The sequence below is a fragment of the Lampetra fluviatilis genome, chromosome 58 (genome assembly GCF_964198595.1).
Source record: "Lampetra fluviatilis chromosome 58, kcLamFluv1.1, whole genome shotgun sequence".
In the NCBI taxonomy this organism is placed as follows: domain Eukaryota; kingdom Metazoa; phylum Chordata; class Hyperoartia; order Petromyzontiformes; family Petromyzontidae; genus Lampetra; species Lampetra fluviatilis.
The window spans coordinates 2,653,527-2,681,520 of record NC_136332.1 but is presented as its reverse complement, the minus strand read 5'-3'; the positions used below and the strand labels follow the sequence as shown (position 1 = coordinate 2,681,520).

The 27,994-nt window shown below is 50.8% G+C and overlaps 1 protein-coding gene and 1 long non-coding RNA gene across 2 annotated transcripts in view; one reads left to right on the top strand and one right to left on the bottom strand.

Annotated features, from left to right (window-relative positions):
* Positions 1–27,994, top strand: part of TBC1D24 (TBC1 domain family member 24) — a 525,632-nt gene that overhangs the window by 454,730 nt on the left and 42,908 nt on the right. The gene's annotated exons all lie outside the window — the stretch shown is intronic.
* Positions 109–14,950, bottom strand: LOC144950601 (uncharacterized). Its single transcript, XR_013640390.1, has 3 exons — positions 14,913–14,950; positions 2,196–2,274; positions 109–462 (listed from the first exon to the last, which is right to left on the bottom strand). It is a non-coding gene; the product is annotated as an uncharacterized LOC144950601 (long non-coding RNA).

Below are 27,994 nucleotides of genomic sequence, written 5' to 3'. Positions count from 1 at the left end.
GGGCGGGACCACTTGAGTAGTGGGAGGAGCTACAGGGGCAGTGGACAGAGCTACCTGAGTAGTGGGAGGAGCTACCTGAGTAGTGGGTGGAGCTCACTGGGAAGTGGGCGGAGCTACCGGGGCAGTGGGTGGAGCTCACTGGGTAGTGGGCGGAACTACCGGGGCAGTGGGTGGAGCTCACTGGGTAGTGGGCGGAGCTACCGGGGCAGTGGGTGGAGCTCACTGGGTAGTGGGCGGAGCTACCGGGGAAGTGGGTGGAGCTCACTGGGTAGTGGGCGGGGGCTAGTTGAGTGGGTGTGGTTCTGGACAAGAGGGCTGACAGAGACAGGTAAAGCCTGTTCAAGAGCTCGTGGCCCTGGTTGAGCCTCCCAGACATTTGGTAGCTACAGGTCTGGCTATCTATAGGGGTTGTTGCCGATGGGGAAGATTCCTTCATTGGGAGTTAACATTCATTCTTCGTGGCTGAAATGGAAAACCGACAGTTTAAAATTAACAACGCGCGTGACAAACACACAATACTCTTTGGTTCTTTCGGTCAAGTCACGTAGATGAAAAATAAACGTCGTGATTTAATTTAGTTATTTTCATATTTTTATTTATATATATATTTTTATTTTTTTATGTTTCACCTACGTGACTTTACCGAAAGAACCAAAGAGTATGGATTCTTGCAGTCACGAAAACTTCAAATCTAGAATAAACACACAATAACCAACGCTCTGGTCAACCAACTGCTGGATGAGGGGCTCTCCACACTGTCACGGTCAAAGTCGACACGTGGCCGGTTCAGGCCACACCCGCCACTGATGTTGGCCGTGAGCGGGAATTCAACTTCGGTTTGCGAGAGGTTCGTAGCGCAGGGCGCTGAACACTGCGCCCACCGCTCAACGCCCAGGCCCAGGCAACACGTACACCTCTTCATGTGACACAATTAGTTACAGACCTTTACCAATCCACTGCTGGATGAAGGCCTAACGTACAATGCGTTGGTCACAGGTGGCGTTTGACAAAACTGGGAAAGCAAATGGGGCACGCGGGACTCGTTCACACATCGCTCGCCACGAAAGGTTAGCGGCACATATAAAGACAAAGATCCCCCGTGTAGCCTTAAGAGACCGTCGGGGCAAGTGCTGTTAGCGAGCACCTATGAAGGCCGGCACGACTCACGAGGGGGTGGGTGGCTATCACCACGCCCGGCCGCCTTTGTCTCCCAAGTGGTGATATTTACTACGCACTGCACCGAGTACTCATTTGAGGCTGAGTAGACCTAGGGGAGGCCCAGGGCTGGTTCAGATAATCGTCACCAGTGTTGGCCGTGAGCGGGAATCGAACTCTGGTGGCCGAGGTTCGTAGCGCAGCGTAGCGCTAACAGCCACATGTGTAAACACAGACTCACAGCAAACACTGGCATACACGCACACGCGGGCAATGCACAATGGGAATGACCATAGCTGCAGTTTAACATTTCACACATTCACAGTCTCGTGGCAGTGCGTTCAGAGGTTTACGGTTGAAGCCCTTGGCCACCCTGGTTAATACTGCGGCATGTACATCGCCGTCTGCTACACAGTGGATTCCAGAGATCCCCTGACGTGGCTTGAAAGAACGAGTCGACAATTGTGTGCCCGTCACGGTCTAAATTTGCCGTAATTGGACAATCGACGCGCGTTAATCCTTAATGGGGATTACTCGTAGCAACATCGCCCCCCCCAGCCCTTGCACGGGAGGGACCATGGGCTGAGTCAAACCCCGACTACTACTATTATTATTAGTAGACTACTACTATTATTATTATTATAGGACTCAAGAATTACAGATGAGCATTACAAGTTGGTGCGCTGCTCGCTACTATCCGTGTGTGGAGTTCAATTGGGGAGTGAGAAATATATAGGGGACAGCGCACCACACCACGCCACGCCAAGCCACACGCACGCAAAGCCTCGGACACAAATCTACACAGAGCCACGGACACAAAGAGTCACAAAGCAACGGACATAAATGGAACAAACGCAAAGACACGAACGACAAAAAAAACACAAATGCACATGCGCACTGAAACACAAAGCCGCAAATTCAAACACAAAGCCACAAAGCGACACAAAACCACAGCAACAACACAAAAACGAAGCAGCACAATGCCACATAAGCAAAGCCACACAAAGCAACCACAGGGCAACACGAAGACCCAACCCCACCTGTCCTTGCCGTGTCCATCCTCAGCCACCGTGTGCTCTCCGTCTGCCTCCGCCGCGTGCACGCTGTTCTTCAGCTCGCCTGCTCGCAGCACGACGGAGGCACAGGTGGCTCACAGTTGCCGGGTCGACTCAAGACGATCTCACACGTCGGAGGGACTCCTGAGCTGAGACCGCCGAGGTCATGGGTTCAAAGTTCAAGCCCTGGGTCTAGGTGTTTCTCACTTTCTCTCTCTCGAGGTGGGGGGGGGTCATCATGGCTAATAATTCAAGGGACTGTGAGCCGACGCTGCTGAGATCCTACGTTGAAGGTTCAAGCCCTGGATCTGGGAGTCACTCTTGATCTCAGGGGCCTCATAATTGCTAAGCAGAGAAGCTGAGCCAGCATTACTGAGATCCTGGGATTGATGTCTGGGTATAACTTGTTTTTAAGGGGGGTGGGGTGACGGGGGGGGGTCATAATGGCCATGTCAGAGTGAGCGTACATCTGCCCCGTCTGGCATGGATTTGACGAAACGCCCTCGCTAAGTTCATTAATCTTTGCCGCTCGCCCGCGGTAACGCGAGGAGTGGCTGCAAAGCAGCGGTCGCTGCAAAATCCGTCGGGAATGTTCGTGGCTCGGAGTGAGCGTGTGGTGGCAGCGGCGGTGTGGGTTACACGGATGAAATGTGTTTTGGTGGACGGCAGCCAATACGACCGCGGCGGGAGCACTCGCACACGCAGACACATTCGTCAGACCCACTGGTGCACTTTGCAGTGTGCGCGATAAGCAAAAACACAGGTACATTCGTCGTCATCGTCTACGGACGATGCGACGATGGACGAAGGCGAACCCCCCCCCCTCTCCCCACCTCCCCCCCGAGTGGTCCGCCACTTCTCGCGGTCCTGCGTTGCAACAATTCACCCGGCACCTGCACACACAATCGTCGCCCCAAAAACTGCGGTCGACGTCAGTGGTCTTGATGGCGAGGCCAAACAACATTTGACCAAAGTGCGGAATGAAGGACGGCTCAAACGGCCGTACCGTGACCTATTATATACAGGGTGCTTAAAAAAATGTTGAACACTTATACGGGACTATCGCTTATAATGGCAAAAAGATGGGTAATGCGCTGTAACATGATAACAAATGTATTTTAACAGCTTCACACAGTCAAAGAGTCTCCCACTTGTTCGCCATCGTTGTCAACGCGTGCCTGGAATCTTCTCCAGGAGGTCTCCAGAGCCCGGAGGCAGCACATTTCTCGTGGTTATTGTTGCAAATTCTCAGAAGTGTTAAAAAAACCTTTATTAAAGCACCCTGTATATATCTTTTTTCCCTTCTAAGGCCATACAGTGGTACTGATGGATGCGTCGGGAGTTCTGTTGTTGTTGTTGTTTTGTGTTCCCCACTGCTCTTTGAGTCGCACTGCAGGAACGAGTCCTGCATCAAGGCACCGCTCTGTGTCAGGCCTTCACCTCGTTTGACATCTGACGAGTGCCCGGGCAACGTGCAACGCTGGGCCAACGTTGACACGCGGTTGGTCAGACGTTGGCGGAAACGTCGGCCTAACGTTGCACCGACGTCAGACCAACCGCGTGTGAACATTGGCCGAAAGTTGGGCCAAGGTCGGACCAACCGCGTGTCCGACGTCCACTGAAGGGTGGCTTGTGTGCCATTGCGGTTGGTGAAAGCCACGATTGGTGGTTCCGGCGCCTTGTCAACATTCGTGATGTGGAGGTCACTGGCCATCACCATAATGGAATAAGGTCCGTCGAGTGGCTGAGGTCCGCATGGCGTGAGTCCCGTGTGTCCGCCTGCTTCGTGAAGGTTGCCCTCCGTGCTCGGAATGTTGCAATGTTCAAGTTCCAGGATAATTTTAACTCAACCAGGTCGGACCTCAACATCCCAGGGTAGTCGCCCATTTGCACGAGTGAATTAGTCGGCGAGTTTTAAATGAGCGAGCTTAATTTTATATCTTACTTCGTTTAACTCGGTGAGAACCGGAGAGACCAGGATGACCTGGGTCACCAGGACGACGCTGTGTATCCAGCAACGCCGAATCTTCCTGCATCTTGTCTGTCGCCCTGGAGGTTACGTCCCCGGACGTGTCGGCATGTCACCGTGGTGGTACGGACGGCAGCATGTAGCCGGGTACATTCATTTTTTTTGTCACACGGGAGGCATTCTACGTTGAGGTGGCCTACGCGCAGAGTACTCGGACGGTGGTCGAGAGTTCTCTGTTGAGAAATGAAGACACCCGTCTTGGTGCTGTTCGTGTGACAGACCAGGTAGCTTCCACACAGCGTTACGCAACTGATGAAAAGATAATGCCGCTAGACTGATTCCGAGTGAGACATCTGCTGTTAAACTGGAGCCGGTCATGAGCACATTGCCCAGGTATGGGAAACTCTCCACTCTCTCCACAACTGCCCTATCACCAATTGGGAGTTGTGGGGGTGGAGTGTCCGATGGTACAAAATACCCAGGCAGGTGCTTAGTTTTGGTGGGGCTGATGGTAAGGCCCCACTTCTTAGTGGCATGCTCCAGGTTCAGCAGCAGCGCCACCAACTCCTCCTCTAAGTGAGCAGCAATTACCAGATCATCGGCATACATAACATGGTTGAGCAATAGGGAGCCATCCCTTGACCGCACCCGGGCATCGATCAGCCTCCCATTGTATCTGTACCAGATGGAAATTCCTCCGGTACAGCTATTGAAGGCTTCACGAACTATGTGGTCAAAATAGATATTAAATAATGTGGGAGCAAGAGGACATCCCTGTCGCACCCCAAGGTGCCACGTAGTTTTACCCGGGCCCGCTCACCATCATGAAGGTCCTTAATGATCGTGAGCAGAGGGTCAGGGACTCCGAAAACACGAAGAACATCCCATCGCCCAGGCCTACTGATGGTATAATTGGCCTTGACCAGGTCAATAAAGCAGAGATGTAGGTCTTGTTGGAATTCCCTACACCTCTGCTGTAACAGATGGATAGAAAATATGGCATCTGTGCAGGATCGCCCTTTCCTGACACCGCATTGGGGCTCTGCAAGCCTCTCCTCAGCGTTCCTAGCAAGGCAATGTTGAATAATCCTTGCCAGGACCTTTCCCGGCACACTGAGGAGTGAGATGCCCCTGTAGTTGTTACAGTCTGTGCGGCCCCCCTTCTTGAAGAGGGGGACCACCAGGGCATCCTTCCAATCCTGCGTAACCCGTCCAGTGGTCCAAACTGTTGTTATGATGTCATGTAGGGTAGTCTGTGCACAAACACCACCCTCCCTCAACATTTCGCTTGGGATATGATCTCTGCCCGGTGCCTTTCCTGGTCTCAGACTCTGGGTCGCCATCAGTATTTCCTCAACAGATGGCGCCTCAGCCAGCCATTCACAGGGGGTGAATTTCTCTTTCAATATTTGAGGCACCGCAGCCTTGGCAGGGTATCCCCTCCCCCAGGACCTCACAGAAATGCTCAGCAAATCTGTTCCTGGGGGTCGGAGATTAGATCATCGTTCTTTCCCCTAATGATGGTAATAGGTGTGGCACTGCAGGTTACTTTTTTGATGGAATTAAAGAGCGATTTTTGATCGTAGGCCATTGAGGCAGACGCCATCTTCTCAGCAACCTGCTACCACCACCCATCCTTGCAGCACCTCACGGCTCTCCGAACCTCCGAGTGAAGGCTGCGGTAAGCCTCCTCATTCTCCGACGTCGGATGCTGTAGCTGATGAGAGTGTGCCTGTCGCTTTTTCTCAGCCAGCTTGAACTCCTCCTCTGTCAGTTAGGGTCTCTGGGGGGGTCTGGACCGTGTACCAAAAGCAGCCATTGCAGCTGCATGAACCACAGTCCTAAACCTCGCCAATTTTCCCTCGACATCAGGAGTGGGGGACGATGCCAACCCCAGCCGCAAGTGATGATGAAATTCTCGCTTGTAACTTTCATCAGCTAGCTGAGACAATGCCACAAAGGGTTTGAATGGGGTCCTGGGTGAAAGAATGGCGGGCGCATCTTACAGATGACAAGTCGATGGTCAGTGGGCAGATCAGCTCCACGGTAGGTCCTGGTGAAAGGACATGGGCCCGCATCCGCTGTTCCGTCACTATGTAGTCCAGCAGATGTTCTTGCTTGGACCCGGCATGCATCCATGATGTGGTGTGGATGCGCCGATGCCGGAACAGCGTGTTGGTAATTACGAGCCCATGGGCTGCACAAAAATCTAGCAGCCTCCTGCCGTTTTTATCGAGCTGATCTGACCCATGCCTTCCAATCACACCAGACCAGGTGCCAGCATCATGACCAACTCGGGCATTGAAGTCACCCAATAATATGACTCTATCCTGAGGGGCCACTTTAGCTAGCACCTGTGACAGGAGGTCAGAGAAGGCATCTGACTCATCGGCCTTGCCTGCATCCCTCCACGGATGTTCGTCTTCAGTGGGTGAATAAGTAACCACGACCACCACTCTTCACCTCTGGTTGATGGGAAGGCGAGCCCAAAGTAGCCTGGGGCTTACAGCTTCTCACACCTCACCGCCACGCTCCCATGCCCCCTTCATTCTTTTGTTCAGAAGAAGAGCCACACCCTGTTGTTTGGCAGTCTCCTGCCCCGAGTAGAGGACTGTCCACCCCTCATGGTGGAAGAAGCCAGAGCCGGTCCACCGGACCTCCTGAATACTACAGAGATCCAGGCGGTACGTGTCCAGCTCCCGACAGAGGAGTGGCAGCCTCTCCTCCGCAGTCAGCGTTCGAACATTCCACGCGGCCACACTTTGTGGCTTTTTGTTGTTTCTGGAGGAGCCCCGAGGGTAAGGATTCAGTCTCCTGGCTCTGCCAAATGGGGTTTGGCCAGGAAACGTCATAAACGCCTGTCCCCCCGAGGCCTCCGGCACAAGCTTACTTATTAAATTTTGTCGTCGTGGTTTAGTGGCAATTCATTGAAGGTAGAGGGGTTACCAGCCCCTCGCACCCGTTCAGAGCCCCCATTTGGCCGCTGTGGTGGTTACAAACGCCCTGAGAGGAAAGGCCAATCAGAATTGCCCCTTCCCCCCCCCCACAACACTGCCCATGACAGCGTTGCCCGTCCGGCACCACGTGGAGGTAAGGGTTAGGGGGGTTGTTTCGCCGGACACACACAGACACACACACGCATTATAGGCACATATATGGTGGCCCACACAGCTGTAATCCAGCACTGTGAAGGCAGTGTGGGTTGGTGGATGGTACAAAAATGCTACAAAACTCCCTTGGAGGTGGTGCCACCCTCTGCTTTGCCAGAAGGCGGTACGACAAAGTGCAGACCGACATCATCCGTCCTTTCCGTATGGGAAAGTTGCCCACTCACATGCCTGGGGGTTTTCTCTGGGTGCTCCGATTCCCTCCCACGTCTATAAAACACTCATTTATTGCCTGGAAACATCTTCGTATGTAGAGCTCGGGCGATTGTTGGCAGCGCCGGCTCACTGCCCAGCATGCCGCCTTCCAGCTCGGCTCTGAGAGATCCAATATGAAGTCAACATTCCTCTTCTTCTTATTATTATTATTATATGATAGGCACATTTACATAGACGCACACACAAAACAGTAATGCGTTATATTCTTGGATATTTCGGTAAAGTGAATACATCGGATTGTGAATGTCTATCGAGAGACAGACAGCAAGATGGTATGCTGATGTTTCCACGTGCGAATAATTGTGGCCTAAGGTATGTGCAATTCCGACGAAGCAAGTCTGCCCCTGCTGATGAGACGTTGAACGTGGAAACCAGTCTATAGCTTGCTTGCATTAATCCAATCCTGCTGCTACTGCAAACAAATAATCACGATCATAAGGGGCTGATGAGATGTGTAAAAAAAACCTCAATTGTTTTATGTGGGGAGACAGATGTATGACAGTATTGTCCGTCACGTGACGGTCAAACTGGCGTTCGATTCTCGGGGCTGGAATTGATCCGAATTGAGTGCAGAACCCAAATGTTATTGTTGTCGTTTGAGAATCCCGTTTAATCTAAGTAGGTTTATGTAAGTCTATTGGGTCTCTAAGTAAGTCCATGGCTCTCTATGCAAGTCCAAGTATGCCTCGGTCAGTCTTTGGGTCTCTGTTTTAGTCTATGGGACTCGACGTTCGTCTGTGGGTCTCTCTCAGTGGTGGAGTTTCCGGAGCCTGGGCAGTTGCACCGCCTGCACACTTGAAAACCTTCGGGCTATGCCACTTCTACAGGTGGTGTAGCAGTGGAGAGATCACGGCGAACCAAACAACAGCACACACACACCCACGCAAAGATGAGGACATGAATGCTGACTCAAAGGCAGATGCCTAAATCTAGCGCTCAAGCCCAGCCTCTCAGTTGTGCTGACTCAGCGTCTGACACGGCCACTATGCACCCCCTGAGAGAGACAGAGAGACACCCAGACCCAGGTCTCCAACCCAGAATCTCATCAGTAGCGGCTCAGTGTCTTTGACACGGCCACTATGAACCCCCTGAGAGAGACAGAGAGACACCCAGACCAAGGTCTCCAACCCAGCCTCTCACCCATAGTGGCCCAGTGTCTCTGACACGGCCACTATGAACCCCCTGAGAGAGACAGAGAGACACCCAGACCCAGGTCTCCAACCCAGCATCTCATCAGTAGTGGCCCAGTGTCTCTGACACGGCCACTATGAACCCCCTGAGAGAGACAGAGAGACACCCAGACCCAGGTCTCCAACCCAGAATCTCATCAGTAGTGGCTCAGTGTCTCTGACACGGCCACTATGAACCCCCTGATAGAGACACACAGACCCAGGTCTCCAACCCAGCATCTCATCAGTAGTGGCCCAGCGTCTCTGACACGGCCACTATGAACCCCCTGAGAGAGACACCCAGACCCAGGTCTCCAACCCAGCCACTCATTAGTAGTGGCTCAGCACCACGCCCGGCCGCCTTTGTCTCCCTAATTTCGACGTTGACACATCACGCCGGGTACTCATTTAAGGCTGAGTAGATCTAGGGGAAGCCTCGTACCAGCTCAGCTCTTTGTAACCGGTGCTGGCCACGAACGGGGATCGAACTGCCCCCCCCCCCCCGGTGACTCGTGGCGCAGGGCGCTGACCACTACGCGACCGCTTCCCTGCGTGTGTGCGTGCGTGGCTGTGTGTGTGTGTGACTGTGTGTGTGGCTGTGTGTGTGTGGCTGTGTGTGTGGATGTGTGTGTGTGACTGTGTGTGCGTGGCTGTGTGTGCGTGGCTGTGTGTGTGTGTGGCTGTGTGTGTGTGTGGCTGTGTGTGTGTGTGACTGTGTGTGTGTGTGGCTGTGTGTGTGTGTGGCTGTGTGTGTGTGACTGTGTGTGTGTGGCTGTGTGTGTGACTGTGTGTGTGTGACTGTGTGTGTGTGTGGCTGTGCGTGTGTGTGTGGCTGTGCGTGCGTGTGTGGCTGTGTGTGTGTGGCTGTGTGTGTGACTGTGTGTGTGTGGCTGTGCGTGTGTGACTGTGTGTGTGTGGCTGTGTGTGTGGCTGTGTGTGTGTGTGACTGTGTGTGTGTGACTGTGTGTGTGTGGCTGTGTGTGTGTGTGACTGTGTGTGTGTGTGTCCGGAAAAACAACCCCCTACCTCCGACGCGGTGCCGGATGGGCAACACTGTCGTGGACAGCGCTGTGGGGGGAGGGCCAATGCCCATTGGCCCTCTCCCCTCATGGCGTCTGTGACCACCATAGTGGCTAAACTGGGGCTCTGGACGGGTGCGAGGGGCTGGTAACCACTCCACCTTCAATTCATTACCACTGAACTACGAATGAAACATAAATATGTAACAAATAAGCTTGTGCCGGAGGCCCCGAGGGGACAGGCGTCTATGACGTCTCCTGGCCAAACCCCAATTGGCGGAGCCAGGAGATTGAATCTTCACCCTCGGGGATCCTCCAGAAACAACGAAAAACCACTACGGATGGCCACGTGGAATGTTCGAACGCTCACTGTGGAGGACAGGCTTCCACTCCTTTGTCGGGAGCAGGACCGGTACCGCCTGGATCTCGGTGGCATTCAGGAGGTCCGGTGGACCGGTTCTGGCTCCTGCCACCATGAGGGGTGGACAGTCCTCCACTCGGGGCAGGAGACTGCCAAACAACAGGGTGTGGCTCTTCTTCTGAACAAAAGAATGAAGGGGGCGTGGGAGCGTGGCGGTGAGGTGTGGGAAGCTGTAAGCCCCAGGCTACTTTGGGCTCGCCTTCCCATCAACCGGAGGCGAGGAGTGGTGGTCGTGGTTACTTATGCCCGCACCGAAGACGAACATCCGTGGAGGGATGCAGGCAAAGCCGATGAGTCAGATGCCTTCTGTGACCTCTGTCACAGGTGCTGGCTAAAGTGGCCACTCGTGACAGAGTCATCTTGTTGGGTGACTTCAATGCCCGAGTTGGTCATGATGCTGGCACCTGGTCTGGAGTGATTGGAAGGTATGGGCCAGATCAGCTCAATAACAACGGTAAGAAGCTGCTAGATTTTCGTGCAGCCCATGGGCTTGTAATTACCAACACGATGTTCCGGCATCAGCGCATCCACATAACATCATGGATGCATGCCGGGTCGAAGCAACAACATCTGCTGGACTACTTAGTGACGGACCAGCGGATGCGAGCCCATATCCTTGACACCAGGACCTACCGTGGAGCTGATCTGCCCACTGACCATCGACTTGTCATCTGTAAGATGCGCCTGCTATTCTTCCACTCCGGTGGTTGGTGTACACCCAGGACCCCATTCCAACCTAAAGTGGCCTGGTCTCAGTTAGCTGATGAAAGTTGCAAGCGAGAATTTCATCATCGCTTGCAGCTGGGGTTGGCATCGTCCCCCACTCCTCCTGATGTCGGCGGTAAATGGGCGAGGTTTAGGACTGTGACTCATGCAGCTGCAATGGCTGCTTTGGGTACGCGGCCCAGACCTCCCCAGAAACCCTGGCTGACAGAGGAGGTGTTCAGGTTAGTTGAGAAAAAGCGACAGGCCCACTTTCATCGGCTACAACATCCCACGTCAGAGAATGAGGAGGCTTACCGCAGCCTTCGCTCGGAGGTTCGGAGAGCCGTAAGGCGCTGCAAGGATGGGTGGTGGTCGCGGGTTGCTGAGGAGATGGAGTCTGCCTCAGTGGCCCGCGATCACAAATCACTATTTAACTCCATCAAAAAAGTAACCTGCAACGCCACACCTATTACCATCATTAGGGGAAAAAACGGTGATCCAATCTCCGACCCCCAGGAACAAGTTTGCAGATTTGCTGAGTATTTCTGTGAGGTCCTGGGGGAGGGGAAATCTCTCAGCCAGGAAAACATCATGGCACAAAGTGGGGATGACCATGCTGAGGCTGCGGTGCCTCAAATATTGGAAGAAGTCACCCCCTGTGAGTGGCTGGCTGAGGTGCCATCTGTTGAGGAAGTACTGAAGTCGATCCGGAGTCTGAGACCAGGAAAGGCACCGGGCACAGCTGATCTCCCAAGCGAAATGCTGAGGGAGGGTGGCGTTTGTGCACAGACTGCCCTATATGACATCATAACAACAGTCTGGACCACTGGACGGGTTCCGCAGGATTGGAAGAATGCCCTGGTGGTCCCCCTCATTAAGACGGGGGACCGCACAGACTGTAACAACTACAGGGGCATCTCACTCTTCAGTGTGCCGGGAAAGATCCTGGCAAGGATTATTCAACATCGCCTTGCTAGGAACGCTGAGGAGAGGCTTGCGGAGCCTCAATGCGGTTTCAGGAAAGGGCGGTCCTGCACAGATGCCATATTTTACGTCCGTCTGCTACAGCAGAGGTGTAGGGAATTCAAACAGGACCTACATCTCTGCTTTATTCACCTGGTCAAGGCCTATGATACCATCAGTAGGCCTGGGCTCTGGGTTGTTCTTCGTGCTTTCGGAGTCCCTGACCCTCTGCTCACGATCATTAAGGACCTTCATGATGGTGAGCGGGCCCAAGTAAAACTACGTGACCGGGAGTCAGAGCCTTTACCTGTACACCTTGGGGTGCGACAGGGATGTCCTCTGGCTCTCACATTATTTAACATCTATTTTGACCACGTAGTTCGTGAAGCCTTCAATAGCTGTACCGAGGGAATTTCCATTTGGTCCAGATATAATGGGAAGTTAATCGATGCCCGGGTGCGATCAAGGGATGGCTCCCTATTGGTCAACCACAGTATGTATGCCGATGATTTGGTAATAGCTGCTCATTCAGAGGAGGAGTTGGAGATGCTGCTGCTGAGACTGGAGCATGCCACTAAGAGGTGGGGCCTCACCATCAGCCCCACAAAAACTAAGCACCTGCCTGGGTATTTTGTACCATCGGACACTCCACCCCCACAACTCCCAATCGGTGATGGGGTAGTAGTGCAGAGAGTGAGAGTTTCCTATACCTGGGTAGTGTGCTTATGACCGGCTCCAGTTTAACAGCTAAGGTCTCACTCCTAATCAGTCGAGCGGCAATATCTTTTCATCGGTTGCGTAACGCTGTGTGGAAGCTACCTGGTCTGTTGCTCCGCACAAAGCTTCAGGTCTTCTCGGCCACAGTCATTCCCTCCCTTCTCTACGCTGGCGAAACGTGGATCCCCCTAATGGAGCATCTTCGCCGGTTGGAAACATTTAGGCTGGCCTGCCTACGATCCATCTTGGGTTTAACCAGGCTGGATTGTGTGAGGAGCTCACAAATCCTTGAAAAATCTGGGCAAAGTCCCATCGGTGAGCTCCTCCGGCAGGCAAGGCTGCGTTGGCTGGGTCATGTAGCCCGCATGCCCAGCCACCGCTTGCCTAAACAGCTTTTGTTCGGCCGGATCGAGGAGGCTAAACGGGCGCAGAACGGGCTAGAGAAGAGATGGAGTGATGTGGTACAGGAGGACGTGGAGCTGAGTGGACTTGCCGATGACTGGTACCAGCGGTGTCAAGATCGGCCTCTGTGGAGATGGCTCGTGAAGGACGCTACTGGGCTGTTGGAGGCAGTCGCCCTCCAACAACAACGGAGGGCGGAGGAGCGACGCTCACAACAACGAGTGACGCGCCGGGTGACTAAAGCACAGCAAGTTAGCACAGTAGGGGGCACAGGTGGTGCATCAGCCAGCCATCTCGGTCATCTCAGTCAGTCGACCCGTGGCACCTGGGTCTGCCCCATGACCTCCTGCCAGCGGGCGTTCGACACTTCACGTGGCCTCAAGGTGCACATGGCCTGGCACAAGCGTCGTGGTGACGTCACCGCCACTTAGTGGCGAATGGCGGTTGTTGTTGTTGTGTGTGACTGTGTGTGTGTGGCTGTGTGTGTGGCTGTGTGTGTGTGTGTGGCTGTGTGTGTGACTGTGTGTGTGTGGCTGTGTGTGTTTGTGGCTGTGTGTGTGTGGCTGTGTGTGTGTGACTGTGTGTGTGTGGCTGTGTGTGTGTGTCACTGTGTGTGTGACTGTATGTGTGTTGCTGTGTGTGTGTGGCGGTGTGTGTGTGTGGCTGTGTGTGTGTTGCTGTGTGTGTGTGGCTGTGTGTGTGTGTGGCTGTGTGTGTAGTGTGGCTGTGTGTGTGTGGCTGTGTGTGTGTGTGTCTGGATGTGTGTGGCTGTGTGTGTGTGTGTGGCTGTGTGTGTGTGACTGTGAGTGTGTAGCTGTGTGTGTGGCTGTGTGTGTGTGTGGCTGTGTGTGTGTGGCTGTGTGTGTGTGTGGCTGTGTGTGTGTGGCTGTGTGTGTGTGTGTGGCTGTATGCGTGCGTGGCAGTAAGTGGATGCGGCTAATCCTGGCCAGGGTTCTGTGAGCGTCGCTGGGCTAGGAATAGACGTCGCTTTATAAGGAACGCGAGCCGAGGTGTAACATCATCCACGGTCGCCCATCAGCGAACATCACCCAACATCACCCAACATCACGGCAGCATTCACATCACCATCACTAACCACACATCACTCACCATCATCACTCACCATCACCACTCACCGCCATCACTCACCACTTACCATCACTCACCACTCACCATCACCACTCACCATCACCACCACTCACCACCACTCACCATCACTCACCATCACCACTCACCATCACCACTCACCATCACTCACCATCACTCACCACTCACCATCACTCACCACTCACCACCACTCACCATCACTCACCATCACTCACCACCATCACCACTCACCATCACCACCATCACCACTCACCACCATCACCACTCACCACCATCACCACTCACCATCACTCACCATCACCACCATCACCACTCACCACCATCACCACTCACCATCACTCACCATCACCACTCACCACCATCACCACTCACCACCACTCACCATCACCACCATCACTCACCATCACTCACCATCACTCACCATCATCACTCACCATCATCACTCACCATCACTCACCATCACTCACCATCACCACTCACCATCACTCACCATCACCACTCACCACCATCACAACTCACCAGCATCACTCACCACTCACCATCACTCACCATCACCACTCACCATCACCACTCACCATCACCACTCACCATCACTCACCACCACTCACCATCACTCACCATCACCACTCACCATCATGCCTCTATGTGGATGTAAGCGCGTGTTAGCGTGCTTATGTATTTATGTGTTTGCGTGTTTGTGTATGTATGTGTTTATGTATTTACGTGTTTATGTATTTACGTGTATATGTATTTATGTGTTTACGTGTTTGTGTATTTATGTGTTTATGTATGTATGTGTATATGTATTTACGTGTTTATGTATTTAAGTGTGTACATGTCATCTCACCATCACTCCTATCCACAGCTCTCTCATGATTGCCTGCCTGTAACACACACACACAAAGACAATGATCTACCACTTCAGAAATTAACACCAAACAAAATTCTAGATTTTAAGTTTTCCTGACTGCAGGAATCAATACTCTTTGGTTCTTTCGGTAAAGTCACGTGGGTAGAAAATAAAATAAATGAAATCACGACGTTTCGGACACAACACAAGCGTCCGTCATCAGGTGGGACAACCACAGCAAAGAGCATTATTAATCCGAATGGAATCATAGTCTGGCTTTGTGAGCACGAGCAATTAACAATACTCTGCACAAATCCGAAGAGAGCCATAGTCTGGCTCTACGAACCTTAAGAATTAACACTGAACCTCAGGATACCTAAAGGAGCCTTAGTCTGGCCATATAAACTTTGGGAATTAAGACTGAACCCTATCACTCCTAAGACAGCCTTAGTCTGGCTCTATGAGCCTTGGGAAGTGAGAGTGGACCACACGAACCCAGAGGGAGCCTTCGTCTGGCTTCATGAGCTTCGAGAATAGCACAGAAACCTTTGAATCTTAAGAGAGTACTAACCCACCTCTATGAGCCTCGTGCATTCACAATCACCCCTATGACTTCTAAGGGAGCCATAGTCTGGCTCTATGAGTCTCATGCATTCACAATCACCCTTATAACTTCTAAGGGAGCCATAGTCTGGCTCTATGAGTCTCATGCATTCACAATCACTCCTATAACTTCTAAGGGAGCCATAGTCTGGCTCTATGAGTCTCATGCATTCACAATCACCCCTATAACTTCTAAGAGAGCCGTAGTCTGGCTCTATGAACCTCATGCATTCACAATCACCCCTATAACTTCTAAGGGAGCCATAGTCTGGCTCTATGAGCCTCATGCATTCACAATCACCCCTATAACTTCTAAGGGAGCCATAGTCTGACTATATGAGCCTCATGCATTCACAATCACCCCTATAACTTCTAAGGGAGCCATAGTCTGACTCTATGAGCATCATGCATCCACAATCACCCCTATAACTTCGAATGGAGCCATAGTCTGGCTCTATGAGTCTCATGCATTCACAATCACCCTTATAACTTCTAAGGGAGCCATAGTCTGACTCTATGAGCATCATGCATCCACAATAACCCCTATAACTTCTAATGGAGCCATAGTCTGGCTCTATGAGCCTCAGGCATTCACAATCACCTCTATAACTTCTAAGGGAGCCATAGTCTGGCCCTACGAGTCTCATGCATTCACAATCACCCCTATGACTTCTAAGGGAGCCGTAGTCTGGCTCTATGAGCCTCAGGCATTCACACCTATCCCTACGAATCCCAAAGGCAGCCTTCCTCTGGCTCTTGTAACCCTCACAAATGAACACTGCCATTGACAATTGCCTGTATTGCTGTATTTAAGACCGGAAGTGGGTGGATTGCTTCACTATTCTGGCACAAGGCCCGGTGATAGCAGCGACACGTCACGGCAATCAAATTGTCAACGTTGTGGATTCACTCTCCAACACACCGGTGGGCTGAAGCAGTGAACCAATTGGCGCGTTTTGTTGACGTGACGAAACCCCTTACCGGTTGGCTGCGTCGGGTGGTGGAGGGTTTACGACACATTGAATACATCTACCGGTCGCCCCTGATTTCAGGTGGCAATACGGCGTTCCACGGCGTGTGAGCGGCCGCGCCAACAAAAGCAACGATCACCAAAAGGGTGCGGACGTTGGTGAGAAGAGGCCTCAAAACTGACACCGTCTTTACGAGGAGTCATGTTTGCATTGACCACAATACCTGCAGTCGGAATGCAAAAAAAAAACATAACTCTGATAATGTATGCACTGTCCTTGAAATTGATTGGTCAACACCCGAGACAGCTTTCTTTAGAGCCTAGTCTCACATGGTGTTGGACCAGATGACGCCAAAAGGCGCACAACTCAAAGACAATGCACCATCAGAGTATGAGAGCTCGGGGTAAGCATTTACACCATTGGACCCTCATTTGCCAGTAGCAAAATATGATCATTGGTTTTTACCCTGTTATCTGGCAACAAAACTGACACCTGTTGTGTGGACCAATCAATTTCAGGGGCTGCACAACGCCAAGGGGAAACCTTCTGTGTCACTACCTCGCCTGGTACACAGGAGGTCATAGGATCGATCCCGACCCTGACGCCTGCTGCTGTATATTTGGAGTTAATGTGCCTCTCTCTCATCATCATCATCACGGTGGCTATGAGATGTTGACTACCTCGCCTGGTACACAGGAGGTCGTAGGTTCGATCCCGACCCCCTGACGCCTGCTGCTGTATATTTGGAGATTGCGTGTCTCTCTCTCCCCATGGTCGCGTAGATTTTTCTCCGGGTCCTCCGGTTTTCCCCTTCCACACTTAGAATCGACATCACGCGTTTAGAGTAATTTGCCTTCTGCTATACAATGTTCACGTAATTTTTCGATTTAAAGCTTCCGTGACTGCAGGGATTCATATTATCGGTTCTTTCGGTAAAGTCGCGTAGAAGGGAAATAAAAAAATAAAAAAATATATTAAACAATAAAATTGACTGCAGGGATTCATATTCTCGGTTCTTTCGGTAAAGTCACGTAGAAGGGAAATAAAAAAAAACAATAACAATTCTCACGACGTTTCGATTGCAACACACGCAATCATCGTCAGCTGTGACAACCACAGCACACGCCAAGGGCGCCCGCGCGAGCCTCACCCACCGCGTTGGCGGCCTCGGTGGCCTTGTGCTCCACGTGGCGGCCGGACTTCTTCTCCTTGCGCTCCTTCTTCTTGACGCCGGGGCTCACGGCGCCCTCGGCGGGAGACGCGTCCGCCCCGCGGCCCGGCGGCGGCGGTGGCGGCGGCGCCCTCTCGTCGCCCTCCCTGGAGCCCTTCACGACGAACGGCTCCACCTTGAGCACGCGGTAGAGGCGCTCCGCCAGCGCGTCCAGCGTGGCCGCGTCCATCTGGGGTGGTGCGGGGAGGGGGCGGGGGGGGGGGGAGACACGGAGGGGGGGATAGGAGACGTGAACCCCCACGAGGTGGAAGATACAAGGGGGGCGTGACGAGGTGGGTGACAGAGAGGACGTGACGAGGTGGGAGACGCAGGGGACGTGATGACGTGGGAGACACAGGAGGACGTGACCCCCACGAGGTGGGAGACACAGGAGGACGTGACCCTGATGAGGTGGAAGATACAGGGGGACGTGACGAGGTGGGTGACAGAGAGGACGTGACGAGGTGGGAGACGCAGGGGACATGAGGAGGTGGGAGACACGGGGGGACGTGACCCTGACGAGGTGGAAGACAGGAGACGTGTCCATCCCCACGAGGTGGGAGACAAGGGGGGACGTGACCCTGACGAGGTGGCTCAGCCTGGGGTAGGAGATGGAACGTTGGGCACGAGGTGGCCCAGTCTGGGTGTGTGGGGCCCAGATATCATTGCCGGCCGCGACAGTCCCGGGATTTGGCATCTGCTTTGGGGTGGCAGGAATTGATTTGCACCCAGATCTGGTACCGGTGCCGAGTTGAACATCTCCTAACCACCGTGGTGATGATGATGATGATGAGAGAAAGACGCAAACTCCAAATATACAGCAGACATCGTCAGGGTCGGGATCGAACCCACGACCTCCTGTGTACCAGGCGTCACCGCGTCCTGCAGAGTTGTAATCGAAGCCGGGCGCTGAATCTGAAATGTGTACGGGTGCGCTCTGTGCAAAAGGTGGCAAGGCGAGATTGATCAGAGGAGGTGGCATCTCATTGGGCAAGTACTGTCTCAATCCACTGCTGGATGAGGGCCTCCCCACGCCCTGCAGCGTCTGACCTCCGACCCCTCAAACTCGCACCATCGGCAGCGGCTAACGGCACGAAGACGTACACGCGCATGTTTTCTTGTTTCTTTGAATCATCTCTGTAGCGCCTTATCCGAGGCGCTTTGCGCAGAATTGACAACGGTACAGCGCATGGTTGTGTATCGTGGTGGGGACGAGGTGAGTGAACTGGATGATGTGATGAGCGACTTCGGCGGAGAGCAAAGTTTGATGGCAGTGAATGATGACGAGTGGATTCAATGAGCGGGGGTTAATGAGTGAGAGCCGTGTAATGAGATGACGAAGAGGTCACCGGGAACGGCCGTTGGTTCGTGGTTACGAGGAGGGAGATTTCGGGGGTCGTGGGGTGATGCTCTGGAACAATGAATGAGAGTTTTCAGTGCGGGGCGGAAACGAGTCAGCGAAGGTGACCGCTTAATGTGGAGGGGGTGGAGGAGTTTGTCTAGCGAATGTTATATAATTAGCAGCAGAACGTCGTACTAGTCAAATTCTAAATGTTGTGGATTCACTCTTCAAACACACCGGTGGGCTGGAGAAGTGACTATTTGGCGTTTTGTTAACGTGGCACATTTTTTACTGATTGGCCGTGTCGGGTGGTGGAGGGTTGAGACGCATTTATACTTACACGATCTAACCCAACAGCCTTTATTATGAATAATAACTGGGCGCGAAAGCCTACGAGTTAAACTGAGAATACAAAATTGTCACAAAAAATAATCCGTAGTTGTCGTTCAAGGGAAAAAAAATGTACGTCGCGAAATTCCCAATTATTTCAAATTTAAAAACTCACCCCCAGTCTGCTCGCTCGCGAGCCAAAATCTGGAGGCCGATAGACCGATCACAAGTCAGGGATGGGCCCAAAGAGCCCGTGGCAGGAAATTCAAAACTCACCATGGAAATGTGTTACTAGACTGCCGTGTACTGTGATAAGCATCGTCGTCAAGTCAAGAGTACTGTGAGAGGGAGAACGACGCAGCAACACGAGGAGGAACTAGATTTGAAGCTTTCGTGACTGCAAGGATTCATACTCTTAGTTTTTTCGGTAAAGTCACGTAGGTAAATTAATAAAATTAGTTAATAATAAAAAAAACGTGACTTTACCGAAAAAAACTAGGAGAATTAATAAAAATAGTAAATAATAAAAATAATTTTAATTTCACCTACGTGACTTTACCGAAAAAACTAAGAGAATTAATAAAAATAGTAAATAATAAAAATAATTTTAATTTCATTTTTTACCTACGTGACTTTACCGCAAAAACTAAGAGAATTAATAAAAATAGTAAATAATAAAAATAATTTTAATTTCACTTTTTACCTACGTGACTTTACCGAAAAAACTAAGAGAATTAATAAAAATAGTAAATAATAAAAATAATTTTAATTTCACCTTCGTGACTTTACCGAAAAAACTAAGAGAATTAATAAAAATAGTAAATAATAAAAATAATTTTAATTTCATTTTTTACCTACGTGACTTTACCGAAAAAACTAAGAGAATTAATAAAAATAGTAAATAATAAAAATAATTTTAATTTCATTTTTTACCTACGTGACTTTACCGAAAAAACTAAGAGTACGAGGAGGAACCACAGACGAGCGGGAAGGCAGCCGCGAGGTAGTGAGCGAGCCCCACCAACAATCGCTCCACGCTCTGCGGTCCCCTACACACGAGGGTTGTTATCTGCCGCCGACCAATGGGCGTTTACGCGCGGGAGGGAAACTGGAGCACCTCGGGAAAACCCCCACGCGATGCGAGGGGCAACACTCTATCCCATCCAGGGAATAGTTGTTCTTTGTGTGTATGTTTGTAGTGGTGTACGTTGTTCATATCTACGTCTGCCTGTGTGTGTGTCTGTATTTGTGTATGTCATTAAGTCTTCGTGTCTGCGCATCTGCATTTGTTTTTGTCAATGTGTGTTCACATTGCGTGCGTGTAAATGTGCATATTTGTGTAGGAATTTAACATCGTAATTTGTCTGTACTTGTGCATGTGAATATGTCCTTGCGTGTGTTGCTATGAAGCCTCTTCCCTGGGGTGTGGCTCCTCCCACTCGACACCCACGTGTAGTTTCACGGCAGCATCTGTGCGTGGTCCACCAACCCCTCACTGCTGCCTCCACGCTGCTGGATTGCAGGCCAAGCGGGTGAGCCACCGCCGCACAGGCGCGTGGGTAATCAGAAATAGAAAAACAAATTGAGGATTGCAGGATGTGGTGAGAGACACGATCATTATCGGTGACCTCGGAGAGACGGAACCAACCGGGAGTTAGGAGGATAGCGACCGCTGCAGATTACGCTGAGAGATGTCGGGGGAGGCACGGATCAGAGATAACTTCTACAGGCTGCTGGCATCACCCAGTGACTGTCAGTGGTCTGACACTGCTGGTGAGACTGGGCCCTCAAGAAGGCTGCAGTCTTTGGTGTAGGCCAATCAGTTTCAGAGACAACGCGCAGCAATATTATCATCATCAGAGTCACGTGCTCGTTGTTTGTATGTTCACCACAAGCGCCGTGTCTGGCTGATTCCTTGCAAAACGTTTCCACTTGGTGTTTGAACGTCTCAACACCTCATAATGAAGGTTTTTGGGTTAGATCGCGTGATTTATAAATGTGTCCTAACCCTCCACCACCCGACACGGCCAATCAGTAAAAAAGTGTTAGTTGACAAAAGACAAATAGTTCACTACTTTACAATTATAAATGTTGTGGATACACTCTTTCAACACACACACCGGTGGGCTAATGTAGTGAACTATTTCGTCTTTTGTCAACGTGACACTTTTTTACTGATTGGCCGTGTCGGGTGGTGGAGGGTTACGACACATTTATAAACAACGCGATCTAACCCAAAAACTTTATTATGAATGATATTGGTCGCGAAAGCCTGCTACGTGTTAGTCTGATCTCAACACCTGTATTATTGCCAGAAAGGGTAAACACAGAGTCTTATTTTTTCATTCTTTGCTACTGCCACAAAAAGGTCCCACGTAACGTCCACGTCGCTAAGTGAGTGGGCTTGGGCAGGCATGACGCGTCGCGACCAGAAGAATTATAACGACGGAGTGGCAGCCGAAGGAGTGGAACGCGGCGTCCGTCGGGACGTCCACGGGGCAGTTTCAGCGGCGATAAAATCGGCTCGTGGTGGACACGGAGTCGTGCCACGTGGCCTCCAGGCGGAGTGACAACATCACCGCGGGATGAGATGGCCACAGATTTGGCGAGGCCTTCAACCGGCGGGGGACCCGACCGACGACGAGGCCTCTTCTCACCATTGGAACCTCATTTGCCAGTAGCAAAATATGATAGTTTTTTTACCCTGTCATCTGGCAACAAAACTGACACCTTTTTTTACAAGGAGACATGTTTGCATTGACCACAATACCTGCAGTCGGAATGCAAACAAAAAACACAACTCTGATAATGTATGCACTGTCCTTGAAATTGATTGGTCCACACAAAAGGTGTCAGTTTTGTTGCCAGATAAAAGGGTAAAAAAACAATTATCATATTTTGCTACTGGCAAATGAGGTTGCAATGGTGTTAATGCTTACCCCGAGCTCTCATACTCTGATGGTGCATTGTCTTTGAGTTGTGCGCCTTTTGGCGTCATCTGGTTCAACACCATGTGAGACTAGGCTCTAAAGAAAGCTGTCTCGGGTGTGGACCAATCAATTTCAAGGACAGTGCATACATTATCAGAGTTATGTGTTTTGTTTGCATTCCGACTGCAGGTATTGTGGTCAATGCAAACATGACTCCTTGTAAAAAAGGTGTCAGTTTCGAGGCCTCTTCTCACCAACGTCCGCACCCTTTTGGCGATCGTTGCAGTTGTTGGCGCGGCCGCTCACACGCCGTGGAACGCCGTCTTGCCACTTGAAATCAGGGGCGACCGGTAGATGTATTCAATGTGTCTTAAACCCTCCACCACCCGACGCAGCCAACCGGTAAGGGGATTCGTCACGTCAACAAAACGCGCCAATTGGTTCACTGCTTCAGCCCACCGGTGTGTTGGAGAGTGAATCCACAACGTTGACAATTTGATTGCCGTGACGTGTCGTTGCTATCACCGGGCCATGTGCCAGAATAGTGAAGCAATCCACCCACTTCCGGTCTTAAATACAGCAGCAGGACGACGCCCACGTGACACAACCCTTACTGATTGGCTGTGTTGGCTGGTGGGGGGCTTAGACACATTTATACTTACGTGATCTAACCCAAAAACCTTTATCATGAATAATATTGGTCGCGAAAGCTTTTGAAAAACCCCCGTATGTTTAAACTGAGCCTTCCCGCTCCGGATTGGTCGGTTGGCCCTGGGTTTGCTGTTTTCTGTTTTCACGTCACTCCCTTTTCTCGCATTGCACAATCGGGAATCCTCAGATGGAATGTGCGTTATACACAGCGCCAGATTCTCCTAGTAGCAAAAGTATCAAATGCTACGGGTCCCACACTTTCAAGGGCCTCGTGCTAAATGCTTGCAAGCTATCAATTCCGGTTCAGTGATTCTGTACTTGCTCTGTTACTATAGTACTATACCGCCTTAAACTTTTATGAACGACCGGGTGTTTGAGGTTTAGCGATTTGTCGTATTTTCTGGCTGTATAGCAAATGAAAAAATGCAATTACTTTACTATGCAAGTTTAAAATTTGGGGAGACAAAGGCGGGTGGGCGCTGATGTTTTCCACCGACCGCCCTACAGCATTTGCCCCAACAGTTCGATGAAGGCTATACGGGGAATCTTTGTCTTCTGTATGAATGTTTGTAGTGGTGTACGTCGTTAATATCGACGTCTGCCTGTGTGTGTGTGTGTCTGTATTTGTGTATGTCGTTAAGTCTTCGTGTTTGTGCATCTGCATTTGTTTATGTCAATGTGTGTTTACATTGAGTGCATGCAAATGTGTATATTTGTGTAGGCGTTAAACATCGTAATGTGTCTGTACTTGTGTATCTCAGTATGTCCTTGCGTGTGTATGTGTGAATGTCTGTATGTCTACATGTGTACATTTAAATTACTTAGTTAATGGGGGAGCGGTAGTGTAGTGGTTACGAACCCGGCGACACGAGTTCGATTCCCGCTTATGGCCACCAACATCAGTGACGATTATCTGAACCGGTCCTGGGCCTCCCCTAGCTCGACTCGGCCTCAAATGAGTACCTGGTGCGGTGTGTAGTAAACATCGCCACTGGGGAGACAAAGGCGGCCGGGCGTGGTGTCGGCCACCCACCCCCTCGTGCGCCGTGTAGCTGCCACTCGCTAACAGCACTTGCCCCAACAGTCTGCTAAGGCTACACGGGGGGGAATCTCTCTCTCGACTTATGTGGGTCTACATGTGGACATTTAGATGATTTAGTTACTGAGCGAGACTACAATCAGCAAGGACGTTACACAAGGGAACGCGCAGACTCATACAGACCCATACAGATACAAATAAGGGGCCAATTCATCGTCACGTCTCCTCCACGTCAAAAGATTAATCAACGTGGCGGTTAAATTTCGCTTTAAAGCTTTCGTGACTGCAGGGATTCATCTTCTTGGTTCTTTCAGTAAAGTCACCTGGTCTTCACCTGAAGACGGCTGCTTGCGTTGTGGCCGAAACGTCGTGAGAATTATTTTATAATGTTTTATTTTATTATTTTATTATTTCCCTTCTACGTGACTTTACCGAAAGAACCAAGAAGATTAATCAACGTGTTTCTTATTCACGGACCTCTGCGGGCACGTAATTGCAGCGGCGTTGGTTCTGCGCGAGCCGGTTTCAACGTGCAGTGTCTCATCAGCAGTCCGCCTCGCTCGAAGCAATTGTCAGTACGACGGCTCCCACGTGGAATGCGAGTGAGGGTGGACCGACACATTGATCAGCAATACCGCGTCAACCCATACGGCTTACGCCGTGTTCTCGTACAGGGGAGTTGAGTCTCCAGGTGACGTGCGGTGCGGTCAATGGCTGGGGAGGCACTGGCTGGTGTCAGAGCCAGATTCACACACTGAGGGGGCGTGGCCTCACTGAGGGGGCGTGTCCTCACTGAGGGAGGCATGGCTGACACGTCCCCCTCAGTGAGGCAGATGTGATAGCTGCCTCCCCTGGTGCTTTTTCATTGCAGTTTTTTTAGGAGACCAGCGAGCCTAAGTATCTTTATACACACACGTGAAACAAGTTACCTGGAGTATGGAAGGCGAGGACATGAAATGAAGGGGTCTACAAACATTACATTGGTGACATACTGAGATAGTAACAGGCACGCGCTTATTGCCCGCGCTCCATCCAGTTCCTGAGGGGTTGCGCAATCAGAGGGGAGGCTGAGCTCGTCGCTGCCTCACCTCTCGTCTCTTCCTGTATTTGCAGCGGAGCTCCGCAAATTTGGCGATTTTTACTAGAAATACGATTGGTATCGTACAGAAATGACATTTATAACACAGATCAGTGGAGAAATCTTAATTATTAGTTCATGATTTTTTACTTTTCGTAACAGCTATTTCATCGGAGTATGACAGGTGAGGCAGTACCTCCCCTGCCTCCCCTGACCGCACGTCCCTGGTCCATACGGCATACAGCCGTTTCAATACGGGCAAAAACATGTAATACAATAAATGTCTACTTGTTTGTGTTTCTCCCTTGTGATGGGGCTTTGTAGGATGAACGTCAATGAGGGCCACGGGTGGACCAACAAGGTCTGAATTCTTCTTGGTTCTTTCGGTAAAGTCACGTAGAAGGGAAGTAATAAAATAATAAAAATAAAACATAATAAAATGAAATAATTCTCACGACGTTTCGGCTACAACGCAAGCAGCCGTCGTGAGAATTATTTTATTATGTTTTATTTTTATTATTTTATTACTTCCCTTCTACGTGACTTTACCGAAAGAACCAAGAAGATGAATCCCTGCAGTCACGAAAGCTTTAAATCGAAATTTAAGGTCTGAATTGGTCTGTAATGAGGTTGGGGCACTGATAAGGGGTTGACAGCGATGGACAAAGGCGGCCGGGCATGGCGCTGCCCACACCGCCCCCCTCCCCCCTTGCACAGACCTAAACAGGCGCTCGCCAACAGCAACAATGTCATTCTGCAGCCTTTATCGAGCCACTGCTAGATGCGGGCCTCCGCACAACAGGTATTGATTATCTTCTTGGTTCTTTCGGTAAAGTCACGTAGAATGGAAATAATAAAATAATAAAAATAAAACATAATAAGCTTTAAATCGAAAATTAAATCGAAGGTGTTGATTACTCTTTGGTTTTTCCGGTAAAGTCACGTAGGTAAAAAATAAATAAATGAAAAAACAACTAAATTAAATCACGAAACGTCGTGATAACGGTTCCACCTGAAGACGGAAGCTTGTGTTGCCTCTGAAACGTCGTGATTAAATTTATTTGTTTTTTCATTTTTTTATTTTTCACCTACGTGACTTTACCGAAAAAAACAAAGAGTATGAATCCTTGCAGTCACGAAAACTTCAAATCTAGAATTAGGTATTGATTAGTCGAAAGATGCGGACGCTGAAGCCCGTGGAAGGAACCGGAAAGAGTGGAAGACCTGAGCCGAGAATGGTTTGACGGCGACGCCATCAGAGACCGGTGCCCGGAATGATGTGGCCACTACTTGAGCAATATTGGCACCTGACAGAGGAAAGTGGAAACAAGTGAGAACACGCGCAGTGGAAACCTACGGGTAATCTGCCCATGGATCGCGACGATGACGACGATGATGATGACGATGATGGTGTCTGTCATCTCGAACGCATTCCATCACCCATGGGCCACTGGCCCTTCCTGGACGTGACGCCTTCTGCTCAAGCCCCAGGCACTTTTCTCAGCGGTTTTTGTACAAATCTGCGAGTAACGCTCATAACTCAAGACTGCGAAAAACTGTAAATCAGGAAACATTTTGATAAATTCTCATCAGGTCCCATTGCATACAGAGTGCTGCCCCCAAATCTACCTCTCCGGCCTCCCTATGGAGTGCCGCGGTTGTGAGATGTTAACTACCTCGCCTGCCAATCGAGATTATTTACAAGTTCATAGCTCCAGCGGCTTCCTAATATCGGAAGAGGGTTCAAGTCGGCCGCAGAAGCGCATCCGAAAGCGCCGCGCGGCGATGCGGTGACCTCCGTCGTTGTCCGATGGTCTCGCCAAAAGCCGCCGCGGCTGCTGCTGCTGCTACTGCTGCTACTGCTACTACTGCTGCTACTGCTACTACTGCTACGAGGGTGATCGGAGTTTGGTGCTTTACGCTCCTTGACGAGATCAGCGAGGTGCTGCTTGTGGTTTACTCGTGGCACCGTGCTGGGCAAACGCTGAGATATTAATTCTAGATTTGAAGCTTTCGTGACTGCAAGGATTCATATTCATAGGTTTTTTCGGTAAAGTCACGTAGGCAAAAAATGTAAATTAATAAAAGTAGAATAAAAATAAAATAAAAATCACGACGTTTCGGAGGCAACACAAGCTTCCGTCTTCAGGTGGAACCGTCCCAGCACGATAGCTGTATCAAGTGAGAGAAATTCCAAGAAAACAGTCCTTGTATATATACTGGTTGAGGGTGGGAGATATTACCCAATTGCGATTACCCGTAGCAGCGACATCGCCCGCCGACTGCGAAAAACAGTGGGCAGGACCCTCCTGAAAAAGAGTCTTGAGACTCAGTGATGCTTTGCCTTGGTAAACAAAGATCATAATAAACAAACAACGTGTGCATGTTCGCCGCAAGTACCGTGCGTGGTTAATGCATAATCTTGATTCCTTGAAAAAGGTTTCTATTTGGTGTTTGAACATCTTAACACAACTCCTGTTTTATTGCCACAAAGGGTAAAATACACATTCTTATTTTTCACACCGATAATGTTCGTTTTCTTCAACGGGTAACATCCCGCCGCACAGAAGTCGTTCACTCTCGATGGGCGAGAACGACTCAGCTGCCCGGTACCGTACGTCTTGGCAGACGTGGGAGTGCCCACACTTTACCCCACAAACTCGTAGCCCTGTCCATCACAGACGTTGCTGAATTCATTCATAACCGCTGGGTGGACAGAGGAAGTGGTAAGGAGGCGAGCGGGGGATGGGATCGAACCGGCGATGCCTGCAAATCCAGCGTGATATCTCTTCGTTTCACAGACTCAAGTGTAGCTACCTGGATTCAGCGTGCTACCGCTCCGCTTGTTTACCCAGCGACGAATGCCTCGCCCAGTCACGTGGCTCTCTCAAGTGGGTCCTACAAAGTCTTTTGCAGCAATGGGGG